Below are 13,969 nucleotides of genomic sequence, written 5' to 3'. Positions count from 1 at the left end.
TGGGGCATGATGACTTGAGAAAACTGGATGGGGTCAAAAGACGGGAAGTCTCTGTGAGGGGACAGGACAGATTTATGGGGAGAAGGTGTGAGGGAGAGAAGGCAGATGAGGAGGTTGTGATAAGAGAGAGGGATTTCCGAGTTGGTGAGGACAATAATAATAACGGTATTTGTTAAGCACTTACTATTTGCAGCCACTGTTCTAAGCCCTGGGGTAGATACAAGAGAATTGGGTTGGACACAGTCGCTGTCCCACAAAGGGCTCCCAGTCTTAATCCCCATTTTGCAGTTGAGGAAACGGCTGTGCAGAAAAGTTAAGTGACTTACCCAAGGTCACACAGCAGACAAGCGGCAGAGCAGAGATTAGAACCCGGGTCCTTCCACCTCCCAGGCCCGTGCTCATATAGTAACTAGAGATAATGAGATCAGTCAGTGTGTGTCCAAGTTGCTGAGTGGTGAGCTGAGGTGCAGCAGGAAGTCAGTGGAGCTGAGGAGTGATAGGAAGCAGGCAGCGGAAGGGTAGTCAGGAACATCCCCGGACTGTTTGTTTCCCAGTCTATAAAATACCATTCTACAGACTTCTCCCTCCTTTGCCAGGGGTATCGGGGGCTGCGAGAGGGCTTCTAAATAGAAAAAAAGAATTCATTAAACTGAGGTAGTATTCAAAGTTCCCCCATCGCCCCTGGAGATCCCGATCCTCAGTTTGAGAAATGTGGATTTAGACCAGTGATTTACAATGAATTCTAACGGTGTGGTTTCACAGTGATGGAGTCTCCCTGGGGCAAAGCCGTTGCTTTTATGGGAAAAAATAATCCTAAATCTTCACATTTCTTAATAGTGCAAACAGAAGCGGCTTCATTTCCAATCCCACCAAAGGCAGGTTTGTAAAGGCTTTCCTTGGTCACGTGGCTTTTTTGACTGGGTAATTCTTCATCTGTGTAAACCACCTGATTGGCCAGGCTTCTATCAGAATGACAGCTGCTGCTCCTTTTTTTGGGTATTTGTTGAGCGCTTACTCTGTGCCAGGCACTGTACTAAGCGCTGGTGTGGATACAAGCTACGCATAATAGTGCAAACAGAAGTGGCTTCATTTCCAATCCCACCAAAGGCAGATTTGTAAAGGCTTTCCTTGGTCACGTGGCTTTTTTGACTGGGTAATTCTTCATCTGTGTAAACCTCCTGATTGGCCAGGTTTCTATCAGAATGACAGCTGCTGCTCCTTTTTTTGGGTATTTGTTGAGTGCTTACTCTGTGCCAGGCACTATATTAAGCGCTAGTGTGGATACAAGCTACACAGTCCCTGTCCCACATGGGGCTCACAGTCTTAATCCCCATTTTACAGATAAGGTAACTGAGGCATGGAGAAGTCAAGCGACTTGCCCAAGGTCACACAAGCACTTAGTACAGTAAGCGCTCAATAAATACGATTGAATGAATGAATGAAGCTGGGATTAGAACCCAGATCCTTTTGACTCTAAGAAGGCCTGATCTCTGTCCACTAAGCCATGCTCCTTCTTGCTGCTACTCCTGGCTTTGCCAATAGTGCTGAGGTTCTAGTGCCCCTTTTCTTACTCCGCTGCTGGCCTGCCAGGGCTCCGAGGATGGACAGAAGGTGCCCCGGGGGGCAGTGAGGTGAGGGAATAGGACCCGGGAGCTGGATCAGCCTGAAATGCCGCCTGTCGATCGGGAACATGGACGGCACTTTGCCTTCTGGAGCCATCCCTGAGGTGGAGGAGTGGATTCACCGCTGGGTCACAGTTCTTATCTCTTCCAGGTGAAGAACATCAACAGGATTCAGGGGAAAAAAGATCTAAAAGCCCTTCTGTCGCCACTGCTGACTTTGCCAATCTTTTCCTGACCATCTGGAGCGTCCCACTGCCTCTATCCCTTTTCCCACATGGATCTCGGGGTCTGGAGGCCCCATTCTGTTCTCATCTTTTTCTCACCCTCAGCCAAGTGGATCGGGGAAATCTGCTCTGAGTCTGAGGGATGGTGAGGTTTCACTGGGGTGAAAGAGAGGAGAGCTTTGGCCCGAGTGGCCCTTGACTTGGGGGGGCCGGGGTGACCCTTGGCCTCCCCAAATGGCCCCTGAATGAAGGGGCCTGCTCTTTTTAGGTGTGGAGCTCCAGTTGCTCCTGGTCTGAGCACCGTGGCCTAGTGGAAAGAGCACGGGTCTGGGAATCAGAGGACCTGGGTGCTAACCCCATCGCTACCACTTACCTGCTGTGTGACGGTGGGCAAGCTACTTCTCTGTACCTCAGTTTCCTCCTGTACAATGGGGATTCAATATCTACCTTCCCTCATACTTAGACTTTTCATTCATTCATTCAGTCGTATTTACTGAGTGCTTACTGTGTGCAGAACTTTGAGGCCCATGTGGGACAGAGACTATGACTGACTTGATTGTCTTGAATATACTCCATTAGCACAGTGCTTGACACTGTCAGCATTTATCACATTTATTTATTATTATTATTATTATTATTATTATTATATTATTACAGGGTGGTTTCAGGGTCTCCTGTCCGAGGGGTCCTGGAGGCCCTACTCTTCTGCTTGAGGGGTGGGCCATCTAGCCCCATGCTCTCATCCCCTGGTCTTGCCTCACACCAGCTGCCTGACAGGAAACAGGACTGTTTGGAAGAGGAAGGTTTTCTGCAGGGACTTCCCAGCGCTGACCTCAGCAGGCGCGTCCTTCTCCCAGAGACAGGAAGAGAGAGTTCCCGTGGCAACAGCCAGCAGGAAGCAGGCCGAGGCCCTGTCTCCAGCCAGGCTGGGGGTGGAGGGGAAAGGGGGGCTTTTCCAGGAAGACTGGAGTGGGGAGGAGGCAGGATTGCGGGGGAGGCATGGAAGAGAATGACTCATGCGGAACTCAGATGGGGCCACCCCCCTCCCCCCATTCCACCCCACCACACACACCCTGCCTTCTACTGATAGCCTGAGGCTGGGCCTCCCCTGAATAAGCTTCCTCTGCCCACTCACACCCAGCCCCTCATGCAGAGCCTTCTGCCCCCCAGCCTGGAGTGGAGCTCCTTCTGTGGACAGAGTGGGTCTCCAATATCTTTGGCCTTCCTTTGGCCCTGCTCCACTCTCAGGAGAGAGAGACACACACGCACATACACATACACACACGACTGAGCTGCTGTCTGTACCCTAGACAAGCTGTCATGGTGTGATCCCTGTCCACAGCTGATGGTGGAGTTGGAATGGGCTTCCTGGGTTTCCTAGGTTTCTATGAGTTAGGGTTGGGGCTGGGGGCATAGAAGAGGGAGAGGGAAGGAAGGAGAGAGGAGGGCAGCAGTTTTGTGATAAAAAGTCACCCCTCTCTGATCGTCCCTCTCTCTCTGACCACCTCCCTCTCTTTGACCATCCACCTCTGTCTGATCACTCCCTTCTCTTTGACCACACTCCTCTCTTTTCTCACTCCCCCCCGACCACCCCCTCTGATTATTTCCTTCTCTGACCACCCTCTCTCTGACCACTTTCTCTGACTAACCCCTTTCTATGATCACCCAATCTCTGATCACCCTCTCTCTGACCACCCCCCGCTTTTGACCATCCCCTTCTCCCTCCCACCCCCTTCTCTGACCACCCCTTCCACCCCCAACCCTGATCCATGCAAATCCTGGAAAACAGTGGTCTCTGCTGCTTTCTCGGGCCTCAGGCTTGATATTCTGCAGACTGATCACCAGGCCTAGAAGCAGCCAGAAAAACTGGTTGTTGTAAGCTATTGGGGTGGGTAGGCAGCGTGGCCAGTGGCAGGGAGGGAAGAATAGGCATCTGCTAGGGTTGAGTTGCCTGAGAGAGTGAGGAACGAGTGGGACTTTGAAAGCAGGATGAGGGAGAATAACTGAGTTTGTCGAGCTGATCATTCTTCTAACCATCCGCCCATTCAGTCTTGCACCCGCGGCCCTGGAACTGCCTTGGGAGAGATGGAAGTGTCATCTGGGGCCCTTCCAGAGCTTGGATTGGGCCCCTTCCACCTCATCTTTATCTCAGGAGTCCATCCTGGATGCTCACCCACCTTCAGGTCAGCGATACTGACCCTCTGGCGACCAGGCCACCCTCTGTGTTTAGTTGAAAGAGACCTACTCAGGCACAGAAGGAAACAGGATAGACCAAGGTCAGCAGCAGCACAGGCAGCCGGTTTCCTCTGGTGGAACTGGTGCCCTGCCCCTTTGGCCTTCTCACCGTCCAGGGTAATCGCCGGGCTTGCCAGCCATCCCCCTCTCCCTCACCATCTCTCTCAGTTGCTGTTCATGGGAAGTGGCTCATCCTCTCCCATCAGCACCTCCTCCCCTACCACCCCTTCCAAGCCCTCTTGACAACATGCCCTGCTCCTTCAGCATGGCAGGAAGACAGCCACAAGATCCCCCGGAAACAGCTTGCAGGAAGTGGCTGTGTTCAGGGGAAAAGGGCGGCTGTGGGAACGGAAACCAGGGGACACCGAGTCACTGTTCTGTGTGTGCAGCAAGATTGCTTCAGCTGGGGGGGCCGGGGGATTGGGTCTTTGGATGAGGGTGAGCCACGGGGCCAAACAGGAAGGGAACCTGGGGGGCTTTTCAGACCAAGGGGATGTCTTGGCAGCCTTTACCAAGCCCACTCCTCTTGTCCTCCCCACCCCCCAGGTGCCCAATGACTCCGGCCATATCCTGAGTGTCTCCCCACGCTCTTCTCGCGGGCAGCATCTGAACAGATTGTAAGCTTTTCAAGCTGGTACCCAGGCCAATTCTGGACTCCGGACAAGGCTAGGCCAATGTTGCAGACCACTGTGGTTTGTTACAAACCTGAAAATTAGCAGGAATCCAAGGCCTGAGACTGGAGAGAAATCAGGCTGTAGGCAAATGGAAATTGGAATTAAAATGGAAAATTGGGTATCTCCCCCATTGGACCAGATTGACCCTGGCACCCAGCAGGTTTCTGCCATTAGTTGTCACCTAGACTTTGGGGTGAATGGACCAGGTGCTTAGCACAGTGTTTGGTTCACAGTGATTGAAGTCTCCAGGCAGGAACAACAGATGAGTCTCGGGGCTGAAACTTTAAGACCGATAACCCATGTAGAGGAGTTGATTCTAGTGCTAGTGGCCTCTGTGGTGCCACTCTCACAGTCCTATCCCCAACTGGGAAACCGAGTACAACGAGCAAGTAGGCGGGCAGGGGTGCAACACATTGTGAAGTGCGCATGCTGTCTCCATTTACCTTAGCCAGCTACAAAGCCAACACTAATAATAACAGTAATAATTGTGGTATTTGTTAAGTGCTTACTACAGTGCCAGGCACTGTACTAAGTGGCTGGGGTAGATTCAAGATAATCGGGTTGGACATAGTCCCTTTCCCACAGGGGGCTCACAATCTTAACCCCCATTTTACAGATGAGGTAATTTAGACTGTGAACTCGTTGGGGACAGGGAATGTGTCTGTTTGTTGTTGTCTTGTGCTCTCCCAAGCACTTAGTATAGTGCTTTGCCCATGGTAAGCGCTCAGTTAGTACGACTGAATGAATGAATGAACGAGGCACGGAGAAGTGAAGTGACTTGCTCAAAAAAGGTCACAGAACAGACAAGTGGCAGAGCCGGGATTAGAACCCAGGTATTTCTCACTCCCAGGCCTGTGCTCTGTCCACTAGGCCAAGAATGCAGATCTTAAGTATTCACTAAATGCCACGCTGATGACTACTAAAGTCTGAGCTAATTGGCTAAGCTAGTTGAGCATTCTGTTTTCATATTTCAGATTAATCTGTTTACACATGACACTGGCGGAGTCGGACAACTCTGTTATAGCAGTTGAATACTGAGGCAGGCAAAACTTTTTCCTCTAATAAGATTTCTGGTCCAGAGTCCCTGTTAATGAAGAAGGTGATAATAATAATAATAATAACAATAAAATATCGATAATAACAATAATATTTTGTACAGCACTTTAATTTTTCCAAAGCCCTTACCCATCAATGATCTCATTTTATCCTCCCAACATCCCTGTGAAGGATGGAGTGGCAGTTATTAATATCCCCATTTTTCAGAGGATGTCACTAAGGCCCAAGGAGATTAAGTGATTTGCCCAAGATTACGTAGGAGGTCGGGGGCAGAGCTTGGAGTAAAAAGTATGTCTCCTGACTATCCCAGGCCCACACACCTTCCACTAAATCAGGCTGCCACAGCAGTTAACTGTGTGATAAGGCCCCCATTACTGGTCACTGAACGGTCAACAGGAAAGGGATGGGCCCAGGAGAGCAAACCCTCGGACTGGAAAACGTAGGCAGAGGGAGGAGGCTTTTAAGGAGTTGTCCCATTCCAGCCATCACCAAATAGATGCTCCGGGTCTACCACCTCAGCACTTAAACCCTCACCACTGGCCTTTGGCCCTGAGGCCTAGTATAAAGAGCCTGGGCTTGGGAATCAGAGGACCTGGGTTCTAATCTCACCTCCACCATTTTCCTGCTGTGTAACCCTGGGCAAATCACTAAACTTCTCTGTGCCTCAGATTCCTCTTCTGTAAAATGGGAATTCAATACCTGTTCTCCCTCCTCCTTAGACTGTGAGCCGCATGTGGGACCGGGACAGCATCCAACCTAACTTGTATCTACTCTAGTGCTTAGAACAGTGCTTGACACATAGTAAGTACTTAACAAATACCATAATTATTATTATTGTGATTTGTTTGTCTCCCACGTTAGGCTGTATGCTCCTTGACAAGGATTATATCTACTAACTCTTCTGTACTCTCCCAAGTGCTTAATACACTGCTCTGCACACAGGACTCTTTAGTAAATGCTCTTGATTGATGAACTGAGTTGGTACTCTGCCTTTGCTCTGATTTTCAAGACCCACATTACTGAGGGGTATTACTAGGCCCATCTTCCCTCCAAACCCAGATCCAAATCTGCAAGCCAGATCTCAAACTGAGAGTGGATTGTTTGGGTCCATTTATTTTGTGCGTGTGTGGGGGGAAGCACTGACAGACCACGTTTATTAGACCTGCAGTTTGATTTCCCTTCACTACCTGTGTCCTTGGAATAGTTCTTTTTAGGGCCTATCAATCAGTACCATCGTTTAGTGAAGTTACCCAAAGTTGCAGCGTATTATTGTTGAAAATTATGATTATTATTATTATTGTTGAAAACTTTGACTTCTCCCCAGAGACACCTGTCCCTCCGCTCCAGCTCCTTCTCATGGTCCTTTTGACCTGAGGGAAGATGGGGCCAGGTGGGGTTGGAGATGGAGAGAAGGGGAAGTGACATTCAGGGGTGGGGTCCCCTACTTGATAGGAGATGGTCTTGGACTTCTTACCCAGCCGAACTTTAAGCAGTCAGAAAGGGTTAGTAAGGACACTTGGCATATTCTGCTGAGCCCTCAACTTGTGCCAAAAATGTACTCCATCAATCAATTAGTGGTCTTTATTGAGAGCTTACTGTGTGCTGAGCACTATACTAAGCACTTCCTCCTCAGCTCCCTTCTCTCCTTCCTTTCACCTTCTTCTTCCTCCTCCTCCTTCCCAAGCTCTCCAATCCTCTCCCTTCCCATTTATTTACCTTGCATTTCATTTCAGCATTTGGACCAATGACAAATCATCCCTGAAAACACAGCAATGACACTGGTTTCCAGGCAACTGGGAGATGAACAAGAGCCCAGGCCAGCACAGATGGGAAGAGTGGGAAACACAGAACAGCAGAACCAACTTTTCTGCGACAAATGCCAAAAAAATACCCAGAGACGGAGGTAGGAGGCTAGAGATATAAATGCTTCTACACAGGCCCAGGAGTTGCAGGGATAAATTATTTATTTACAGTAATGTCTGTCTCCCTTCCTAGACTGTAAGCTTGTTGTGGACAGAGAACTTGTCTGCCAATTCTGCTGTATTATCCTCTCCCAAGCGCTTAGTACAGAGCTTTGCATATAGTAAGCACTCAATAAATACCTAATGGATTGAATGGTTGATAGGCTGGCAGCCTCTGCCCACTCTGATACCCGCCTGCTCCTCTCCAGAGTCCCTCTTGCTGCGTCCTCCCTGCATCCCTTAAACCTCTGTCACCTTCAACTCCCACAGACAACAAAGATGAACTCACCCGTCGACCCGATCCTTCCTGACACCTTACAGTTTTCCCATCTGTAAAATGGGGATAATAATACCTGCCTTGTCTCCCTACCTCACAGCGTTGTTGTGAGGGTTGAAGTGAACTAACAAATTTGTGTGAGAGTGCTTTGGTAATAAAATCGCTGTAGCAAATCCCTCTAGACTGTAAGCTCATTGTGGGCAGGAAATGTGTCTGTTGTTGCATTGTACTCTCCCAAGAGCTTAGTACAGTGCTCTGCACACAGTAAGTGCTCAATAAATGTGATTGAATGAATGAATGAATGAGTTGGGACTCAATCCATCAAGCAACCAACCCGTTTCACTGCTTTATCATTGCACTAGTACCCTTTCTGTCCCTCTGCCTGGCTGTCCCTCTCCGGACCTACTCATGTTAAGCCTTCCTCTTCTCCCTCAGCATTCCCACTGGCAATGAGACCCTCTCTGGTGTCATCAGGGCTGAGGAAGGGAGCTTTCACCAGCAACTGGATGGGATCTGTCTGCTTCAGGGCCCCGCTCCTTTCCTGACGTTCCTACATGACTGTAGCTCTGTAGACCTCATTAGATTGCTGCCCTCTGGCACTTCTAGCTGTCTGTCCTCCTGGCTTTTCTGTCTTCTATCCTGCTGCTGCTGCTGCTATTTATTAAGCACTTACTATGTGTCAAGCACTGTTCTAAGCACTGGGGTAGATATGAGGTAATCAGGTTGGATACAGTCCCTCTCCCATGTGGGACTCACAGTCTTTTTATCCCTATTTTACAGATGAGGGAACTGAGGCACAGAGAAGTTAAGTGACTCGCTCAAAGTCACACAGCAGACAAGTGGCGGGGCTGGGATTAGAACCCAGGTCCTTCTGACTCCCAGGGCCGTGCTCTATCCACCAGGCCTTGCTGCTTTTCTTAAAACAAGATAAAAACAAGACTAAACCGTGGAGAGATCCCACCAGCTCAATTGTGTGTGTGGTGGGGGGAAAAAAGCACCGACAGGCCACCTTTATTAGACCTGCAGTTTGATTTCCCTTCACCATCTGTGTTCTTGGAATAGTTCTTTTTAGGGCCTATCAATCAGTACCATTGTTTAGTGAAGTTACCCAAAGTTGCAGAGTATTATTGTTGAAAATTATGATTATTATTATTGTTGTTGAAAACTTTGACTTCTCCCCAGAGACACCTGTCCCTCCGCTCCAGCTCCTTCGCATGGTGCTTTTGACCTGAGAGAAGATGGGGCCAGGTGGAGTTGGAGATGGAGAGAAGGGGAAGTGGCCTGTCAGTGCTTTTTTCCCCCCACACTCACAAAAATTGAGGAGGAGCATGTCATAACAATAAGGTGGGTGACTTGCTCTCCTACTTCCTAATTTGCTCTCCCGAAGCTGATTTGATGAGGCGTACAGGTCCAGCTTGGTCCTGCTTGGTCATTCCCAGGTCTCTGGTTCGAAGGTCACTGGGAGACAATGGTGACACCCCTCTCCTGTGGAATCCTGAGCTGGGAAAGAGCTGAGAGTGCAGAAAGGAGCAGTGATAACCTAAACCTTGCTGTCCCTCTCCACACTGTTGCAGAGTTCAGGACAGGACCCCTGCTTCTCAGAGCAGGGAATTTAGATTTGTTTTGCATCCCCTGCCTGGCTTACCAGCTCAGCACCAGTGAATGATAAAATTAGAATCTAGATGGGGGAAAAAAAGTGGTCCCAGCTGCATGTTGATCACACTGCAGTTACCAGATGGCCTAGAACTTGCCTGTTCCCCCGCTCAATCGGAATCGATGTTTCTCGAGCGATTAAACACCGGCTCTTTCATCTCCAGACGTTAGGAGAGAGAGGAAGGAGCTGGCTAGGCCTCGGCCCGCCTGACAAGGTGCTTGGAGCAGGTGTTTAAAATGGCTGGCCCTGTTCAGGAGGGAAATGAAGGGTGGGGCTCTTTTTCCTCAGTCTCACACTTTGTATCATCCCCCTGGCTCACAGCCTGGTCCCGCGGAGGGGGTTTGCCTGGATTCCTGCAGCCAGTGAGCAGTCAATTATAATAACTGGAACATTTGTGAAGCGCTTACTATGCACCAAGCACTGTATTAAGCGCTGGGATAGGTACAAGCTAACCAGGTCCCACATGGGGCTCACAGTCTAAGGAGGAGGAAGAACAGGTATTGAATCCCCATTTTGCAGGTGAGGAAACTGAGGCATAGAGGAGTTAAGTGACTTGCCCAGGGTCACACAGCAGGCAAGCGGTGGTGCTGGGGTTAAAACGTAAGCTCTCTGATTCCCAGGCCTGTGCTTTTTCCACTAGGACATTGTGGTTGGGGAATGTTTTTGTTATATTGTTGAGTTCATTCATTCATTAAATCGTATTTATTGAGCACTTACTGTGTGCAGGGCACTGTACTAAGCGCTTGGGAAGTACAAGTTGGCAACATATAGAGACGGTCCCTACCCAACAGTGGGCTCACAGTCTAGAAGAGAGTTGTACTCTCTCAAATGCTTAGTACAGTGCTCTGCACAAAGTAAGAGCTCTTTAAATACAATTGATTGATAGGCCCCGCTCCTTCTCATAGCCACATTCTTAGTCTCCCTGCCATCTCCCTCTGGCTTGGAGTTCTGTGAGTGGGGCCGGGAGACACACAGGAAGGGAAGGTCTTCAAGCAGGATGGCCTGGTGGGAAAAGCTTAGGCCTGCGAGTGAGTTGATCTCTATCCTCATCTCGGCTCTGTCACTTGCCTGCTGTGTGACCCTGGGCAAGTCACCTAACTTTTCTGGGCCTTAGATTCTTCATCAGTAGAACAAGAATTTGACACCTATTCTCCCTTCCCCTTAGACTGTGAGCCCTTTATGGGAATGGGACTGAGTCTGAATTACCTGTACTATATCCACTATGTGCTGGGCACATGATAAGTGATTAACTAAAACAGCAATCATTATTAAAGGAGATATTAAGGGTCCAGTGAGGTAATTAATAGGGATGGGAGGTGGGCCTCTGAAAGGGGAAGGAACAGGGGACCGGAACTTAAAGGATAATAATAAAGGAACAGTGCTGGGGCGGGAGGAAATCTCAGTATTAACTCTGTAGGTGATTTGGGGAATTGGAGTCAGCCACCAAAATGAAGGCAGATGTAAAGAGTGGGATTTTGGCAAAGAAAAGTTCGGAAACCCAGGATCTTTCTGACCCTGAAGGTGAGGGTCTGAGTAGGAGGAACTTTCTGGGGGGTTATCTCCCTGCTCCAGGTCTAAGTATTCATGAACAGTGGCTAGTAAGAAAAGGGATTCTGGAAAATGGCACATTCTGACTCAACATGACTTTTGCTTGTGTGTGTGAGGCGCAGCTGCTGATTTTCCCGATGACAAGTTTTTTTCCTCTTGTTAACAGTCGCAGCACCAATTTAGCAGTGCGGGGAGAGCGGTCTACGTAGGATTTTAGCAACTGAAGTTTCAGTTTTGTTCCCAGTCCCTATATCAAGGGGGTGGAGAGGGAAGGGCAATAAGGAACTGAAAATAATGTAATGGTAAAAGTCATCTATTTCAACCCTCTGCCTCAGAGAAATCTAAACTCCCTGTGGCCCTTAAGGCTTATGGCCTAAATCAGCACCCTATGACTCTGAATTAGGCAGCTCGTGGGACCAAACATCTTTCTTCCATGTCAGTAACTCAGTCAGTCGGTCAATATTATTTATTGAGCACTTACTACTGCTACTACTACTACTAATGGCATTTGCTAAGCGCATACTATGTGCAAAGCACTGTTCTAAGCGCTGGGGAGGTTACAAGGTGATCAGGTTGTCCCACAGGGGGCTCAAAGGCTTCGTCCCCATTTTACAGATGAGGGAACTGAGGCACAGAGAAGTTGTGCTTGCCCAAGTTCACACAGCAGACATGTGGGGGAGCTGAGATTTGAACCCATGACCTCTGACTCCAAAGCCCGGGCTCTTTCCATTGAGCCATGCTGCACACTTACTGTTCATTCGTTCAATCATATTTATTGAGTGCTTACTGTGTGCAGAGCACTGTACTTAAGCGCTTGGGAGAGTATGATTTAACAGTAGAATAGGCACATTCCCTGCCTACAATGAATTTACAGTCTAGAGGGTGAGAAATATAAGTAAATGAAATTACAGATACATACGTAAGTGCTTTGGGGCTGGGAGGGAGGATGAATGAAGAGAGCAAGTCAGGGCGACACAGAAGGGAGTGGGAGAAGAGGAAAGGAGGGCTTAGTCAGGGAAGGCCTCTTGGAGGAGATGTACCTTCAGTAAGGCTTTAATTGTCTGTCAGTTATGAAGAGGGAGGGGGTTCCAGGCCAGAGGCAGGATGCGGGAGAGAGGTCGGCCATGAGATAGATGAGATCAATAGATAGATAGATCAATCTATCTATCAATGAGATAGGTAGGTAGATGAGATCAAGGTACAGTGAGAAGGTTGGCATTAGAGGAGCGAAGTGCGAGGGCTGTTCCTTAGTTTCTCCATTTGCTAATGAGAGATAATAATAAGCATGATGGACTCTCCTCCACAGGGTGAGGAAAGCTGTAATTAGCTTGAGCCAAACACTCTGAGGTGGTTGGCTGAATGGAGCTATTTTAGACTGGCAAGCTGGTCACAGAGTGAAAAATAACTAGGGGTCCACACCGAATAGCATGTTTCCGCGGTCTATTTTCCTCGATTTTAGACAGCCTTGAGCCCCGCCAAGAGCCTGCTTTTAAACAGCTTTTAGCAGTGGTGGTTTCTGTGGGAAATGGCTGGCCTGAAGAGGTGACTCCCCTGCCTAGGCCAAGGGGCCAGACTCAGCCAGGACCCCAGAGTGCCTTTCCCCCCTCCTATGAATCCCGCGTAGCTTTCTGATCTGGCATAGATCGGTTGTGGACTGACTTTGAAGAACCCCTGGCTGTGTTTCAAATCAATCAGTACCCGGGGCTAGGGAATGATGGTCAGGGGGAGCTCTGGGGAGAAGGGAAGGAACTGGTCAAGTGTTTAGTACAGGGCTCTTCCCACAGTAAGAACTCAAATACTATTGATTGATTGGTTTTTAGAAATCTTTCTTGCTGCCTCAAAACTAGTTCTCTCCAAGGGGAGAGAGAAAGAAAGAGAGAAAATGAACAAGCAGTAGTTAGCGTCTTCTGTGGGATGACAAAGACCACACTTAACTTTCCCCTCTACATTTTCTTCTCCAAGGCTGAGCAGTCTCAGTTCCACTAACATCTCTTCATTGGTTTTGATAAATATATCAACATTCGATTATGCTTACTAAATGCCCATATGATAAGGACCTTCAATTTTCACAGGGGACCGCCTTGAGTTATAGTAAAAACCAATTTTCCTCAGTTCAAGTGAAACACATTAAGATCTAGAGCGTAAACTCGTTGTGGGCAGGGAACATATCCACCAACTCTGTTATATGGGACTCTCCCAAGCGCTTAGTAGAGCACACAGTAAGTGGTCAAAAAATACACAATAAATAATAAATTACTGAGACCAAGAAGAGAGCAGCATGGCCTAGTGGATAGAGCATGGGCTGTGTGACCTTGGGTAAGTCATTTCACTTCTCTGGGCCTCAGTAGCCTCACCTGTAAAATGGGGATTAAGAGTGTGAGCCCCAAATGGGACATGAACTGTGTCCAACCTGATTAGCTTTTATCTACCCCAGAGCTTAGTACAGTGCCTGGCACATGGTATGCGCTTAACAAATGCCATTAAACAAGCACATTGACACACACACACAAAACCAAGGTAAGTGCTCCTGAAGCTTCCACAGACCACTGGAAACAAAGAAAGTGAAAAGCCCTGTTATGAAAATGAGTGCTAGAGAACAAGGAGCTGAAAGTGTGGTGTTTTGCCAGGATTGGGCGAATTGAGATGACTTATTTTCCTGGGAGTTGCTTGGCAAATCGAACAATAGCAATCAGGATCTAGAGTCTGCTCAGCCAAGGT

The sequence above is a fragment of the Tachyglossus aculeatus genome, chromosome 6, assembly GCF_015852505.1.
Source record: "Tachyglossus aculeatus isolate mTacAcu1 chromosome 6, mTacAcu1.pri, whole genome shotgun sequence".
Taxonomy (NCBI): Eukaryota; Metazoa; Chordata; class Mammalia; order Monotremata; family Tachyglossidae; genus Tachyglossus; species Tachyglossus aculeatus.
The sequence above is the reverse complement of the archived record's forward strand: the minus strand, read 5'-3'. Positions refer to the sequence as shown.